The following is a 15,666-nucleotide window of genomic DNA, read 5'->3' as shown; positions in this document are numbered from 1 at the left end:
GGCACCAGCATCCTTACTCTTTTTTTTTTTAAGTTTTTATTTAAATTTCACCTAGTTCACATAGAGTGTAGTATTAGTTTCAGATGTACAATATAGTGATTCAACACTTCCATACCATACCAGTGATCATCACAGCAAGTGCACTCCTTAATTCCCATCACGTGTGTAACCTATACTATAGAGTCTGTTTCTTGCTTTGCCTCTCCCTCTCTGTTTTTCTTTTTACCTATGCTTGTTCGTTTTGTTTCTTAAGTTCCACATGAGTGAAATCATAAGGTGTTTGTCTTTTTCTGACTGACTTATTTTGTTTAGCATAATACACTCTAGCTCCATCCACATTGTTACAAATGGCAAGATTTCATTCTTTTCGATGGCTGATAATGTTCGTGTGTGTGTGTGTGTGTGTGTGTGTGTGTGTGTGTGTGTGTACACAGCACACCACATCTTCTGTATCCATTCGTCAGTCGATGGATATTTGGGCTCTTTCCATAGCTTGCCTATTGTTGATAATGCTGCTATAAACACTAGGGTGCATGTGTCCCTTTGAAGCAGTATTTTTATATCCTTTGGGTAAATACCTAGTAGTGCAATTGCTGGATCATAGGGTACTTCTACTTTTAACTTTTTGAGGATCCTCCATACTGTTTTCCAGAGTGAATTCCACATCTTTTTTAACCATTCACCAGCCACTGGGCACTTTGACTGTTTCAATAAAGTGGCTATTGTTGATAATGCTGCTATAAATATCAGGGTGCATGTAAGCCTTTGAATTAGTACTTTTGTATTCTTTGATTAAATATCTAGTAGTGCAACTGCTGGTTTGTAGAGTAGTTCCAATTTTAACCTTTTGAGGAAACTCCATTCTGTTTTCTAGAGTGGCTGTACCAGTTTGCATTTTCACCAACAGGGCAAGAGGGTTCCCCTTACTCTACATCCTGGCTAACACCTGTTATTTGTTGTGTTGTTGATTTCAGCCATTCTTACAGATGTGAGGTGATATCTCATATTAGTTTTGATTTGCATTACCCTGATAGTCAGTTGTGTAGAGCATCTTTCCATATGTCTATTGGCCCTCTAGATGTCTTCCTTGAAAAAATATGTATTCATGTCTTCTTCCCATTTTCTAATTGGATTATTCATTTTTGGGGTGTTGAGTTTTATAAGTTCTTTATAGATTTTGGATACTAACCCCTTGTCATGTATGCCATTTGCAACTATATTTTCCCATTCCGTAGGTTGCCTGTTAGTTTTGCTGATTGTCTCCATTTTGCAGAAGATTTTAATTTTGTTGTAGTCCCAATAGTTTACTTTTGCTTTGGTTTCCCTTGCCTCAGAACACATATCTAGAATGAAATTGCTATGGCCAATGTCAAACAGGTTACAGCCTGTGTTCTCCTCTAGGCTTCATATGGTTTCAGATCTCACATTTAGGTCTTTAATCCATTTTGAATTATTTTTGTGTTTGGTATAAGAAAGTGTTCCAATTTCATTCTTTTGTATATTGCTGTCTAATTTCCCCAACACCCCTTGTTAAAGAGACTGTCTTTTTCACATTGGATATCCTTTCCTGATTTGTTGAAGATTAATTGGCCATATAGTTGTGGATTCATTTCTGGGTTGTCTATTTTGTTGCATTGATGTATGTGTTTATTTTTGTGCCAGTACCATACTGTTTTAATCACTGCAGCTTTGTAACATAAGACCAGACTTCTGATGCCTCCAGCTTTGCTTTTCCTTTTCAAGTTTGCTTTAGCTATTTGTTGTCTTTTTTGACTCCATACAAATTTCAAGATTATTTGTTCTAGGTCTGTGAAAAAAATGCTGGTGGGTTTTGATAGGCATTGCATTAAATGTGTAGATTACTTTGGATAGTATAGATATTTTAACAATATTTGTTTTTCCAATTCATCCTCATAGAATATCTTTCCATATCTTTGTATCCTCTTCAATTTCTTTCATCTGTGTTTTGTAGTTTTCTGAGTATAGGTCTTTTATCTCTTTGATTAGGTTTATTCCTAGTTATCTTCTTATTTTGGATGCAATTGTAGTTGGGATTGTTATCTTAATTTCTCTTTCTGCTGCTTCCTTATTGGTGTATAGAAATGTAATGGATTTCTCAATGTTGATTTTATATTCTGTGATTACTGAACTCGTGTATCAGGTCTAGCAGTTTTGGGTGGAGTCTTTTGGGTTTTCTACATAGAGTATCATATCATTTACAAATAGTGAAAGTTTTACTTCTTTCTTATCAATTTGGTTGCCTTTTATTTCATTTTGTTTTCTAATTGTTATGGCTAAGCCTTCTAGTACTTGTTAAATAACAGTGTGAGAGTGGACATCCCTGCCTTTTTCCTGACTGTAGAGAAAAATCTCTTAGTTTTTCTTCATTATGCATGATACAAGTTGTAGGTTTTTCTTATATCGCCTTTATGATGTTGAAGGATATTTTTTCTAAACCCACTTTGTTGAAAGTTTTTATCATGAATGGATGTTGTACTTTATCAACTGCATTACCTTGATACCAAAATCAGCTAAGGACTCCACTAAAAAGGAGTACTAGAGGCCAATATTCCTGTTGAACATGAATGCATAATTCTTCAGTGAAATACTAGCAAACCGAATCCAACAATATATTTTTTAAAATGATTCACCACAATCAAGTGGGATTTATTCCTGTGTTGCAAGTGTGGTTCATCATTCACAAATCAATCGATATGATATACTACATTAATAAAAAGAATGAGAATCATATGATCATTTCAATAGAAGCAGAAAAATCATTTGACAAAGTACAACATCCATTCATATTATCACTCATTTAAGAGAGGTGTTGGCTATAGAGGCAACAGAGCAGAGTGGTGGGAAGACAATAGAACATAGTAGCTAAAAGTCTGGGTTCTGGAACTATCCTCTCTAAATTCCAATCCTAGGACCAGCACTTCCTACTAAATTTTACAACCTTCTGTTGCCCACTTTATTTTCATGTGGAATAAAATACTACCTATTTCATAGAGTTATTGTGAGAATTTAATGAGATAATGCATGCAAAAGCACTTAGAACAGTGGTAAAAAAAAGCCATACTTTTCTCAGCAGATATTTGCTACTATTGTTATAGCCTAAGAGCAAGTCTTGAGTTGCCTCTTATTCTCATGTATGGTTCTTTAAGTCAGAGATCATTCATATATATATATATATATATATATATATATATATAAAATGAACATTTTCTTTTTTCAAATTTTTATTTAAATTCTAGTTAGTTAACATATAGTGTAATATTTGTTTTAGGAGTAGAATTTAGTGTTTCATCAGTTACATATAACATTCAGTGCTCAACACAACAAGTGCCCTCCTTAATACCCATCACCCATTTAGCCCATCCCCTTCCCACCTCCCCTCCATCAAACCTCAACCCTTGTTCTCTATAGTTAAGAGTCTTGTATGGTTTTATTTTTTCTCTTCCCCCCCCCTTCCTCTACATTCATCTGTTTTGTTTCTTAAATTCCACAAGTGAAATCTATGGTATTTGTCTTTATCTGACTGATGTTATTTTGCTTTGCATTATAACCTCTAGCTGCATCTATGTTGTTGCTGCAAATGGTAAGATTTCATTCTTTTTTGTGGCGAGATATATATATATATATATATATATATATATATATATATATATCTCACCTCTTTATCCATTCATCAGTCGATGGATATTTGGGCTGTTTCTATAATTTAGCTATTGTAGATAATGCTGCTATAAACATCTGGGTACATGTCTCCCTTTGAGCTAATATTTTGGTATCCTCTGTGTAAATACCTAGTAGTACATTTGCTGGATCATAGGGTAGTTCTATTTTTAACTTTTTTGAGGAACCTTTATACTGTTTTCCAGAGTGGCTGTACCAGTTTGCATTCCACCAACAGTTTAAGAGGGATCCCCTTTATCTGCTTCTTCACCAACATCTGTTGATTCCTGTGTTGTTAATTTTAGCCAATAAAGATAGTTTTCCATAATATGCTTTGAAGACATGTTGGAAGAGGGATTAATTTATGCTCTGTCATAATAATAATAATAATAATAATGCAAACTATCATTTATCATTCACTTACCATGTTAAGTATTATATATACATTAAGTCCTTTAGTACTTGCAGCAATACAGTGATGTAGACACTCTTAAATCCATTTTATTGTGTAATAAACTAAAATTTAGAAAATTTAAATTATCCCAGGTCATCCAGCTAGTAATTGAGAGTATTCAAACCCATCACTATCTGAATTCAAAGTTCAGACTCTTGCATTTGTCTTTTAGTTTTCCATCTACAACTTCCTTATTTGCTTAGTTGAGCTCCTTAATGAGAAACATGATGCTCAATTGCTCTTTTATTTAGTGTCCAAAGTACCATATCTTCATTTTTTGTGTGTTATCAGTGAACTCAACCACACCAGTGTAGGGTGTCATTTGAGTGTAAGCTCAACTCAGCCCAGAGCCTTCCTAGTATCATTAATCCAGTTACCAGGATTTGAGCTCTTTAGATTATGTCACCACAATGTATGATTCTTTTTCGTTTATACCTTTTTGACCAATCCTCCCTCACACTTCCCCTCTGGTAACCGTCAACTTGTTTTCTATAGTTGAGTCTGTTCCTTGGTTTGTCTCTCTTTCTTCTTTTCAGATATTTGTTCCTGCTTTGTTGAAGATTAATTGACCATATAATGTGGGTTTATTTCTGGGCTTTCTATTCTATTCATCTATGTGTCTATTTTTGTGCCAGTACCATACTGTTTTGATTGCTACAGCTTTGTAATATAACTTGAAGTATGGAATTGTGATACCTCCAGTTTTGTTTTCCTTTTTCAAGATTACTTTGTCTATTTGGGGTCTTCTGTTGTCACAGTGTATGATTTTTGTTTATTTCAGGTTTTTATTTAAATTCCAGTTAACATACAGTGTAATATGTATGTGCAATATAGTGATTCACCACTTACAAAACAACAAGCATCCTTCTTAATATCTATCACCCATTTAACCCATATCCTTGCCCTCCTCCCCTCCAGCAACCCTGTTTTTTCTCTATAGTTAATAAACTATTTTATGGTTTGCCTCTCTCTTTTTTCCCCATGCTCATCTGTTTTGTTTCCTTTAAAAAAAATCTTTAATGTTTATTTATTTTTGAGAGATAGAGACAGAGTGTGAGAGGGGGATGGGCAGAGAGAGGGAGACACAGAATCTGAAGCAGGTTCCAGGCTTTAAGCTATCAGCACAGAGCCTGACCCAGGGCTCAAATTCATGAACTACAAGATCATGTCCTGAGCCAAAGTCGGATGCCTAACCAACTGAGCCACCCAGGTGCCCTCATCTGTTTTGTTTCTTAAGTTCCACATATGAGTGAAATAATAAGGTATTTGTATTTCTCTGATTTTTTTCACTTAACATAATATGCTCTAGCTCCATCCACATAGTTGCAAATGGCAAGATACCATTCTTTTTGATGGCTAAATTTAGATTTGACTGTAGCCAGAAGAAAGTTAGACTTGGAAAGAACTTCTAAACTCTAGGTCAGGTTATAAGGAGACACCATGAAATTTATTTTTCAGAAAGTATTAGACACTCAAGTATCTGGCATGAATCAGTGAGCCTTGCCTAGACTCTGGCCAAGAGGCCTAATGAATATCTATGGTCCCTTCTAACCCTGTGAATCTGTTTCAATTTATACTGCACTATTAAAGTAGAATACAATACAGCATATGACTACCAGTAGGAACATTATTTGGCATTGGCAAAGAAAATATTACTGGCAAATAAATGAACACCTCAAATCACATAGCCTTTTGTTCAGCCTCCACATCTTAAGAAAACCATATTCAAACATACAGCAAAACTGTTTCCATTTCTTGTCTAGTTAATGGTTCCTTTATTGGATTGAAGAGCTCCCTCCAAAATTTATGACCATCCAAAACCAATAAATGTGATTTTATTTAAAAATATCATCCTTGCAGATTTAATCTAAATCAAGATGAGACCATACAGCATTAGGATTGGCCCTACGACTGGTGTCCTTATAAGAAAAGGAATATTTATATACAAAGATACAGAGAGGATGGCCACATCAAGACAAAGGCAGAAATTGGAGGTATGTTGTCACAATCCAGAGAACACCAACTATTGCGAAGAATCACCAGAAGTTAGGATGAGGCAAGGAATGATTCTCCCCTGGAATCTTCAGAGGGAATATGACCTTGTTCTAGTCTCCAGAACTATGAGAGAATAAATTTATTTAAGCCACCCAGTTTGTGATAATTTTTCATGACATAGCCAGGGAATTAATACAGTTTCTGATAAATTCCAATCTCCAATTCAATAAGAGCATTGTAACAGTAGCAAATAAGCACAGACTTTGGTGTTAGATGTACCCAGGATCAAATCTTGACTTTGCCATTCAATATATAATATATGACCTTTGGGAACTTAACCTCACTAAGTTTCACTTTCTTCATCTGTAAAATTGTTCTAAAAGTAACTGTCTTCTTCTTTTTTGAGAGAGAGAGAGAGAGAGAGAGAATCCAAGGAGGGGCAAAGAGAGGGAGAGAGAGAGAGAGAGAGAGAGAGAGAGAGAGAAGCAGGGATCACCCAAAACAGGGCTAGTGTTCACCCAAAGCGGGACTCGAGATCACCTAAAGTGGGGCTGATGCTCACCCAAAGTGGGGCTAGAGGTCTCCCAAAGTGGGGCTTGTGCTCACCCCATGTGGGACTCAAACTCACAAACTGTGAGCTCATGACCTGAGCCAAAGTCAGGTGCTTAATGACTGAGCCACCCAGGCTCCCAAAAGTAATTGTCTTACATGGTGTGTAGAGCACTAAAATCAGATGATGTATATAAGTCTCTTGGCATAGTGCCTGATATAATTACAAAATAAATAGTAGTAGATACTATTATTGTTATTGTTATTAACATTGGGAAGGACCTAAAAGATCTTTCTTCTAAGAAGCATAATATATTTTAGGACGATAATTCCTACCTTTATAAATATATTGTAAGAAGCCCTGCACTCATATTTTGTAAGTAGAACAACTGAGATCAAAAGAAGTAACGTATGTTGACCTAATCAGATTGTTTCTAGTGTACAGAAAGAACTAAAGCCCAGATCAATGACAGTCCAGAATATTATTTACTATAAAATCCTTGATTATGCAGGACTAATTATTTTTTAAGACATGAGTCCATATCTTTTTCAATAGATCATACTAGAAACAAGGCCCATAATAATAATTTTGCTTTAATAAGACTGTGTGTCATAGATGATCTTTTCAGCATCATAGTATCTGTATTTTGAAAATCTTGATGTGAGGATCTGAGATGTGCTCGATGTTAGAAATTTAGTAGGATTCAAGGATAGGTGAGGATAGGGAATGAATTTAGGAATGAGATCAGGCACAATCTGTCAGAAAATCCACATATAATCAAGAGTAACATATTTACTATAGTTGCTTATCTTGGAAAATATCCATTAATTGTTTTAAGCAAAAGTTTCACTCATCCTTTGAGAATTCATTTGCATAGTAGCTTGCATACTAAATTCTCTGGTTTTCCCTTTTAAAGTTAAAGATACTTGTAGTTATTTACTTTTTTAGACATAGATGTAATTCCTAAATACTTGAACTTCTGTGGGCTGAATTTTGTCCTCCTGACATTTATATGTTGAAATCCCAACCCCCACTATCTCAGACTGTGAATGTATTTAGAGATAGGTTTTTTAAAGAGGTAATTAACTTCAAATGAGGTCAGTAGGGTGAGCCCTAATTATTATGACTGGTGTCCTTATAAAAAGAGGATATTAGGACACAGACACACAATTCTAAAGACCATGTGAGGACACAAGAAGATGGCCATCTACAAAGCAAGAAAAAACGTCTCAGAAGAAACCAACCCTGTCAATCCTTTAATGTTGGACTTCTAGCCTCCAAAATTGTGAGAAAGTAAATTTCTGTTGTTTAAGCCATTCAGTCTGTAGACTTTGTTATCATGGCCCTAACAAGTTAATATAAGAAATTATTTAGGTTTCCATTTGAAAGCCCAGAGCATGGAAGTATGTGCTTTGTGTCTACTTCTTAATTATATGAATTTTGATTTATTGGTCATATATTAGACACCAGGAAAGTAAGAGGGCACTGAGAAGGAAATGCTTGGGCCACAGTATGATCTTTTATCCTTACTTTCATACTGCATAGGAAATCCTCAATTAGGTTTTGGGCAGTTATTTTAGTGCTCTTAACAATAGCCTATTTTATACTCATTGTTGTAAAATTACTATATAATGTGGGTTTCGGGACCAAATGAAGCTCTCTTTAGAGGCTAACCCCCTTCTAAAAGAATGTTATGTTAATTTCAGTATAATTATAACTTTAGTTATTATATTAAGAATGATTAATAATATAACTAGCATTAATAATTTTGTTACAAAAATGCTTACTGAATATTTAAACAATACAAAAATATATAAAATAAAAAATTTAAGTCCTCCTCATACTGCCTCCTACCTATCACTACTTATCCATAACTACCATATTTACTTTGATTTGTATCATTGATCTTTTTCTCTGTTTTTACATACAAACATGAGTACAGATGTGTATATTTGTATAGACTTGTATTTTTTTAACTGGATTATACTGTGCATATTATTCTATGACCTACTTTTCTCAATAATATAGATTCCTTTCCATGTTAACATATAACAATGTATTTCATTTTTTAATCTCAGGATATGAAATAGTATACATATACTATGATTTATTTAATGTTTCCCCAGTGATAAAGTTAAAAAATAAAATTTTATTGTTTTTCTTGATTATGAGTAATAGAACCTCACAAAATGTAAACAATATAGAAATGTATAAAGTAGAAAGTATGAGTTCTTTGTAATTATTGTAGAGGTTAAGGTTAAGGCAAGATTCAGTGGTGTATCATCTCAAATCTAAAGACACATACAGGGGTGCCTGGGTATCTGAGTTGGTTAAGCTTCTGACTCTTGGTTTCAGCTCAGGGCACGATCTCATGGTTCATGAGTTCAAGCACTGCATTGGACTCTATGCTGACAGTGAGGAGCCTCCTTGGGATCCTCTTCCTCTCTCTGCCCATCCCCTGCTTGCTCTCTCTCTCTCTCTCTCTCTCTCTCTCTCTTTTAAATAAACTTACAAAAGGAAAGACACAAACAAACTTAAGTGAGGAAATAGAAAAACATTTACCATTCAATTGGAAGTGAAAAACAACCAGGATAGCAATACTTGCATCATGCAAAATAGACTTTAAAACAAAGACTATAACAAAATACAAAGAAGAGTATTACATAATGATAAAGGCGAGAGTCCAGTAAGAGGATATAACAATTATAAATATTTACACATTCAACATTGGAGCACCTAAATACATAAAGAAAATATTAACATACATAAGGAGAGAAATTGATGGCAATATAATCGTAGGAGACTTTAACACCACACTTACATCGATAGATCGATCATTCAAGCAGAAAATCAATACAGAAACGAGTTCTTGAATAACACATTAGATCATATGGATATAACAGATATATACAAAACATTCCATCCAAAAACAACAGAATATACATTATTTCAAGTGCACATGGAACATTTTCCAGAATAGATCACATGTTAGGCCAAAAAACAGGCCTCAATAAATTTAAGAAAATTGAAATCACACCATACACCTTTTCCAACCACCATAGTATATAACTAGAAATCAATCACAGGGAAAAAACTCGAAAACACCCACAAATACATGAAGGCTAACCAAAATGGCACTAAGCAACCAATGGATTTATGAAGAAATAAAAGAAAATGACACAAAAATATGGAAACAGATAAAAATGAAAACACAATAGTCCAAAATCTTTGGGACACAGTGAAAACAATTATAAAGAGTAATACAGGCCTATCTCATGAAACAAGAAAAAGCTGAAATAAACAACCTAACCATATACCTAAAGGAAGTAGTAAAAGGAGAACACGCAAAGCCCAAAGCTAGTAAAATGAAGGAAATAAAGATTAGAGCAGAAATAAATGAAATAGAGAAAAAAAACAATAGAAAAGATTAACAAAATCAAGAGCTGGTTCTTTGAAAAGATAAACCAAATTAGCAAACCCTTATCCAGACTCACCAGTTGTTACAAAGGATTACAAGAGAATACTATGAAAGATTATATGCCAACAAATTGGACAATCTAGAAGAAATGAATAAAATCCTAAAAACATACAATCTTCCAAAACTAAATTATAAAGAAACAAAATCTCAGCAGATCAATTACTAGTAAAAAAAAATTGAATTGGTAATCAAAAAACTACCCAAAATTAAAAGTACAGGATCAGATGGATTCACAGGTAAATTCTACCAAACATTTAAAGAAGAATTAATATCTATTCTCCTCAAACTTTTCCAAAAAATAGAAGAGGAAGAAAAGTTTGTAAATACATTCTATGAGATCAGCATTACCCTGATACCAAAAGCAGACAGATACCACAAACAGAGAAAACTGTAGGCTAATATGCTTGATAAACAGAGATGTAAAAATCCTCAACAAAGTATTATCAAACTGTATTCAACAATACATTAACAGATCATTCACTACAATCAAGTGGGATTTATTCTGGGGATGTAAGAATGGTTCAATATTTGCAAATCAATCAATGTGATATACTACATCAACAAAACAAAGGATATAAATCATATGATCTCAATAGATGCAGAAAAAGCATTTGACAAAAATCAAACATCTGTTCATGATAAAAAGTCTCAACAAAGTGAATCTAGAGGGAACATACCTCAACATTGTAAAGGCTATGTATGAAATACCCACAGCTATCATACTCAATGGTGAAAAATTGAGTGCTTTTTCTCTAAAAGCAGGAACAAGACAAAGATGTCCAGTCTTGCAACTTTTATTCAACACAGTACTGGAAGTCCTAGCCACAGCAATCTGGCAAGAAAAAGAAATAAGAAGCATCCATATTGGTAAGAGAGAAGTTAAATGGTCACTATTTACAGCTGACATAATACAATATATAGAAAACCCAAAAAAACTCCACCAAAAACTACCAGAAATAATAAATGAACTCAGTGAAGTTGCAGGACAAAAAGTTAATACCAAGAAATCGATAGCATGTTTATTCACTAATAACAAAGTAGCAGAGAAATAAAGAAAATAATTCCATTTACAATTGCACACACACACACACACACACACACACACACACACAAATAACAAGAAAAAAATTTAACCAAGGAGGTGAAAGACTTGTACTCTGAAAACTATAAAACATTGACGACTTTTTTAGTATTATCTGCTTGTGGAACAACCTCCTGCTCCTCCCTCTGCCACCCTGAGTCACTGCCTGGGCAGCTCCAGCCAGTTGGCTCCCCATTCTCGCCACCGATATTTGGAGTTCTTACTTCAACATGGCAGAAGTTGACAACTTGCCTAGGGTAATTAAAAGACGAGTGAATGTTCTCAAAACCTTCAAGTTAAACGTGCACAGATAGAAACCAAATTCCATGAGGAAGTTCATGATCTTGAAAGATAGTATGCTGTTCTCTATCAGCCTCTATTTGATAACTGATTTGAGATCATTAATGCAATTTATGAACCTATAGAAGAAGAATTTGAATGGAAACCATATGAGGAGGATGAAATTTCTGAGGAGCTGAAAGAAAAAGCCAAGATTAAAGATGAGGAAAAGGTTGAAGAAAAAGAAGACCCCAAGGGAATTCCTGAATTCTGGTTGATTGTTTTTAAGAATGTTGACTTGCTCAGTGATATGGCTCAGGGGCATGGTGAACCTGTTCTAAAGCACTTGAAAGATAGTAAAGTGAAGTTCTCAGATGCTGACCAGCAGATGAGTTTTGTCTTAGAATTTCACTTTGAACCCAATGAATATTTCGAAAATAAAGTGTTGACAAGATATAGAGGATGAGGTCAGAAGCGGATGATTCTGATCCCTTTTTTTTTGATAGACCAGAAATTATGGGTTGTACAGGATGCCAGATTGGAATAAAAGGAAAGAATATCATTTTGAAAACCATTGAGAAGCAGCAGAAACACAGGGACGTGGGATAGTTTGTATTGTGGCCAAAACAGTTTCCAATGACTCTTTCTTTAATTTTTTTTTGCCCCTCTTGAAGTTCCAAAGAGTGGAGATCTGGATGTTGCTGCTGAAGCTATCCTTGCTGCAGACTGAAATTGGTCACTTTTTACATGAGCATATAATCCCAAGATCAGTGTTATACATTACTAAAGAAGCTCTTGAAGTTGATGATGATGATGATTTTGATGAAGAAGCAGATGAGGAAGGGGAAGAAGGAGATAAGGAAAATTATCCAGACTATGACTTGAAAAAAAAATATCAAAACCCAGCAGAGTGCAGGCAGCAGTAAAGCAGGATATATGTGGCCTTAAGGATAACCTGCACTGTAATAGCCTAAACACAACTATTATTTACTTACAGCCTTATGGTTTTGTATTTTCTTGGAAGATCCAGTAATTTTTTAAAGGAAAGGAACTAAAAATTTTAAAGACCAATTTGTTCTACTTAACATTTTAACTATAGTTTTTCTGTCAGATCTATTGATTGCACAATCTTTCATGCATGTTCATTCATTAGTATATGATTTGATTCTTCTGGAGTAATTTTTATCACATAACAAAGATTTTAGATTACGTACGGCTATAAAAGTTACAGAACTGGTAAAAGAAAGAGTTTTATTTATTGTTTTGCTAATGATTTCCCCTGAAGAACCAAAGTATTTTTTTTTCAGCGGTAGTTGAATTGGGTTTAAGTTTGCTTGCACTAGGTGGGCCTTTCATTACTTTGTTATACAAAGTATTTGCCTAAGACAAATCATTACTTAAAAAACAAAAACAAAATTTGTCAAGACAAATATATGGTTAAGAATCTCAATTAAGACCACAACTTATAACTTAGATTATAAATGGATTTTTGTATTTTAGGTGAAATAGTAAGAAACCTAGTAAGGAAATGATAATAAAGAAACCTAACTTGGGGTGCCTGGGTGGCTCAGTTGTTTGAGCATCTGACTTCAGCTCAGGTCATGATCTCAGAGTTTGTGAGTTTGAGCCCCGTGTCGGCTCTGTGCTGTCAGCTCAGAGCCTGGAGCCTGCTTTGGATTTTGTGTCTCCTTCTCTCTCTGCCCCTCCACCATTCACGCTCTGTGTCTTTCTCTCTCTCTCTCTCTCTCTCTCTCTCTCTCTCTCTCTCTCTCTCTCAAAAATAAACATTAGAAAAAAAGAAAAACTCATAGTGTGGTTATTGGTTACTACTGGGAGTTGAAGAAAGCCTATTTTCAGAGGTTAAGCCTCATTTTTTATTTAAATCTAAGTTAACATATATTGTAATAATGGTGTCAAGAGTAGAATTTAGTGATTTGTCACTTACGTATAACACCCAGTGCTCATCCCAACAAGTGCCCTCCTTAATACCCATCCCCCATTTAGACCATCCCCTGACTCAACAATCCTCCAACAGCCCTCAGTTTGTTTTCTGCATTTAAGAGTCTGTTATGGTTTGCCACCCACTCTGTTTTGATCTTATTTTTACTTCCCTTCCCCTATGTTCATCTGTTTTCTTTCTTAAATTCCCCATATAAGTGAACTCATATGATACTTATCTTTCTGTGACTGACTTTATTTCATTTAGCATAATACATTCTAGTTCCATCCACATTGTTGCAAGTGGCAAAATTTAATTCTTTTTTATTGCTGAGTAATATTCCATTGTGTATATATACCACATATTCTTCATCCATTCATCAGTTAATGTACATTTAGGCTCTTTCCATAAATAGGCTACCGTTGATACTGCTATTATAAACATTGGGGTGCATGTGCCCCTTCGAATCAGCATTTTTTTTATCTTTGGATAAATACCTAGTAGTGTAATTGTTGGGCCCTATATGTAATTTTTTGAGGAACCTCCATAATGTTTTCCAGAGTGACTGAACCAGTTTGTATTCCCATTAGCAGTGCAAAAGGGCTCCTCTTCCTCTGCATCTTTGCCAATATCTGTTGTTTCCTGACTTAACTTTAGCCATTCTGACAAATGTGAGGTGGTATCTCATTGGGGTTTTGATTTGTATTTCCCTGATGATAAGTGATGTTGAGCATCTTTTCATGTGTCTGTTGGCTATCTGGATGTCTTCCTTGGAAAAGTGTCCGTTCATGCCTTCTGCCCATTTCTTCACTGGATTATTTGTTTTGGGGTTTTATGTTTGATAAAATATTTATAGATTTTAGATACTAACCCTTTATCAGATATGTCATTTGCAAATATCTTCTCCCATTCAATCAATTGCCTTTGATTTTGTTGATTCTTTCCTTCACTGTGCAGAAGCTGTTTTTTCATGATGAGGTCCAAATAATACACTTTTGCTTTTGTTTCCCTTGCCCCTGGAGACATGTCCAGTAAGAAGTTCTATAGCCGAGGTCAAAAAGGTTGTTGCCTGTTTTCTCCTCTAGGATTTTGATGGTTTTCAGTCTCAAATTTAAGTCTTTCATCCATTTTAAGTTTGATTTTTGTGTATGGTGTAAAAAGTGGTTCAGGTCCATTATTCTGCATGTTGCTGTCCAGTTTTACCAACACCATTTGCTAAGGAGACTATCTTTTTTGCCATTGGATGTTCTTTCCTGTTTTGTCAAAGATTAATTGGCCATATATTTGTGAGTCCATTTCTGGGTTCTCTCTTCTTTTCCCTTGATCTATGTATCTCTTTTTTTGCAAGAGCCATACTGTCTTGATGATTACAGCTTTGTAATACAGCTTAAAGTCCAGAATTATGTTGCCTCCAGCATTGGTTTTCTTTTTCTTTTTCTTTTTCATTTATTTTAATTTAATTTTCTTTAATTTACATCCACATTAGTTAGCATATAGTGCAACAATGATTTCAGGAATAGATTCCTTAATGCCCCTTACACATTTATCCCATCCCCCCTCCCACAAACCTTCTAGTAACTCTCTGTTCTCCATTTTTAAGACTTTCTTATCTTTTGTTCCGCTCCCTGTTTTTATATTATTTTTTCTTCCCTTCCCTTGTGTTCATCAGCTCTGTGTCTTAAAGTCCTCAAATGAGTGAAGTCATATGATATTTGTCTTTCTCTGACTAATTTCACTTAGCATAATACCCTCTAGTTCCATCCACATAGTTGCAAATGACAAGATTTCATTCTTTTTGATTGCTGAGTAATACTCCATTGAATAAACATATACCACATTCTCTTTACCATTCATCCAACAATGAACATTGGGTCCTTTCCATAGTTTGGCTATTGTTGATAGTGCTGCTATAAACATTGGGGTGCATGTGTCCCTTCGAAATAGCATACCTGTATCACTTGGATAAGTACCTAGTAGTGTCATAGTTGGGTCATAGGGTAGTTCTATTTTTAATTTTTTGAGGAACCTCCATACTGTTTTCCAGAGTGTCTGACCAGCCTGCATTCCCACCAGCAGTGCAAAAGACATCCTCTTTCCGCATCCTCACCTACATCTGTTCTTGCCTGAGTTGTTAATGTTAATCACTGTAACAGGTGTGAGGTGGTATCTCTTTGTGGTTTTGATTTGTATTTCCCTGATGATGAGTGATGGT

The 15,666-nt window shown here is 34.8% G+C and overlaps 1 protein-coding gene and 1 pseudogene across 5 annotated transcripts in view; both read left to right on the top strand.

Annotated features, from left to right (window-relative positions):
* ZDHHC15 (zinc finger DHHC-type palmitoyltransferase 15) overlaps positions 1–15,666 on the top strand; it is a 357,936-nt gene that overhangs the window by 56,867 nt on the left and 285,403 nt on the right. The gene's annotated exons all lie outside the window — the stretch shown is intronic.
* On the top strand, positions 11,467–12,490 carry LOC125159658 (nucleosome assembly protein 1-like 1; annotated as a pseudogene).

The sequence above is a fragment of the Prionailurus viverrinus genome, unplaced genomic scaffold (assembly GCF_022837055.1).
Source record: "Prionailurus viverrinus isolate Anna unplaced genomic scaffold, UM_Priviv_1.0 scaffold_55, whole genome shotgun sequence".
Lineage (NCBI taxonomy): Eukaryota > Metazoa > Chordata > Mammalia > Carnivora > Felidae > Prionailurus > Prionailurus viverrinus.
This window is presented reverse-complemented; position numbering and strand designations above follow the sequence as displayed.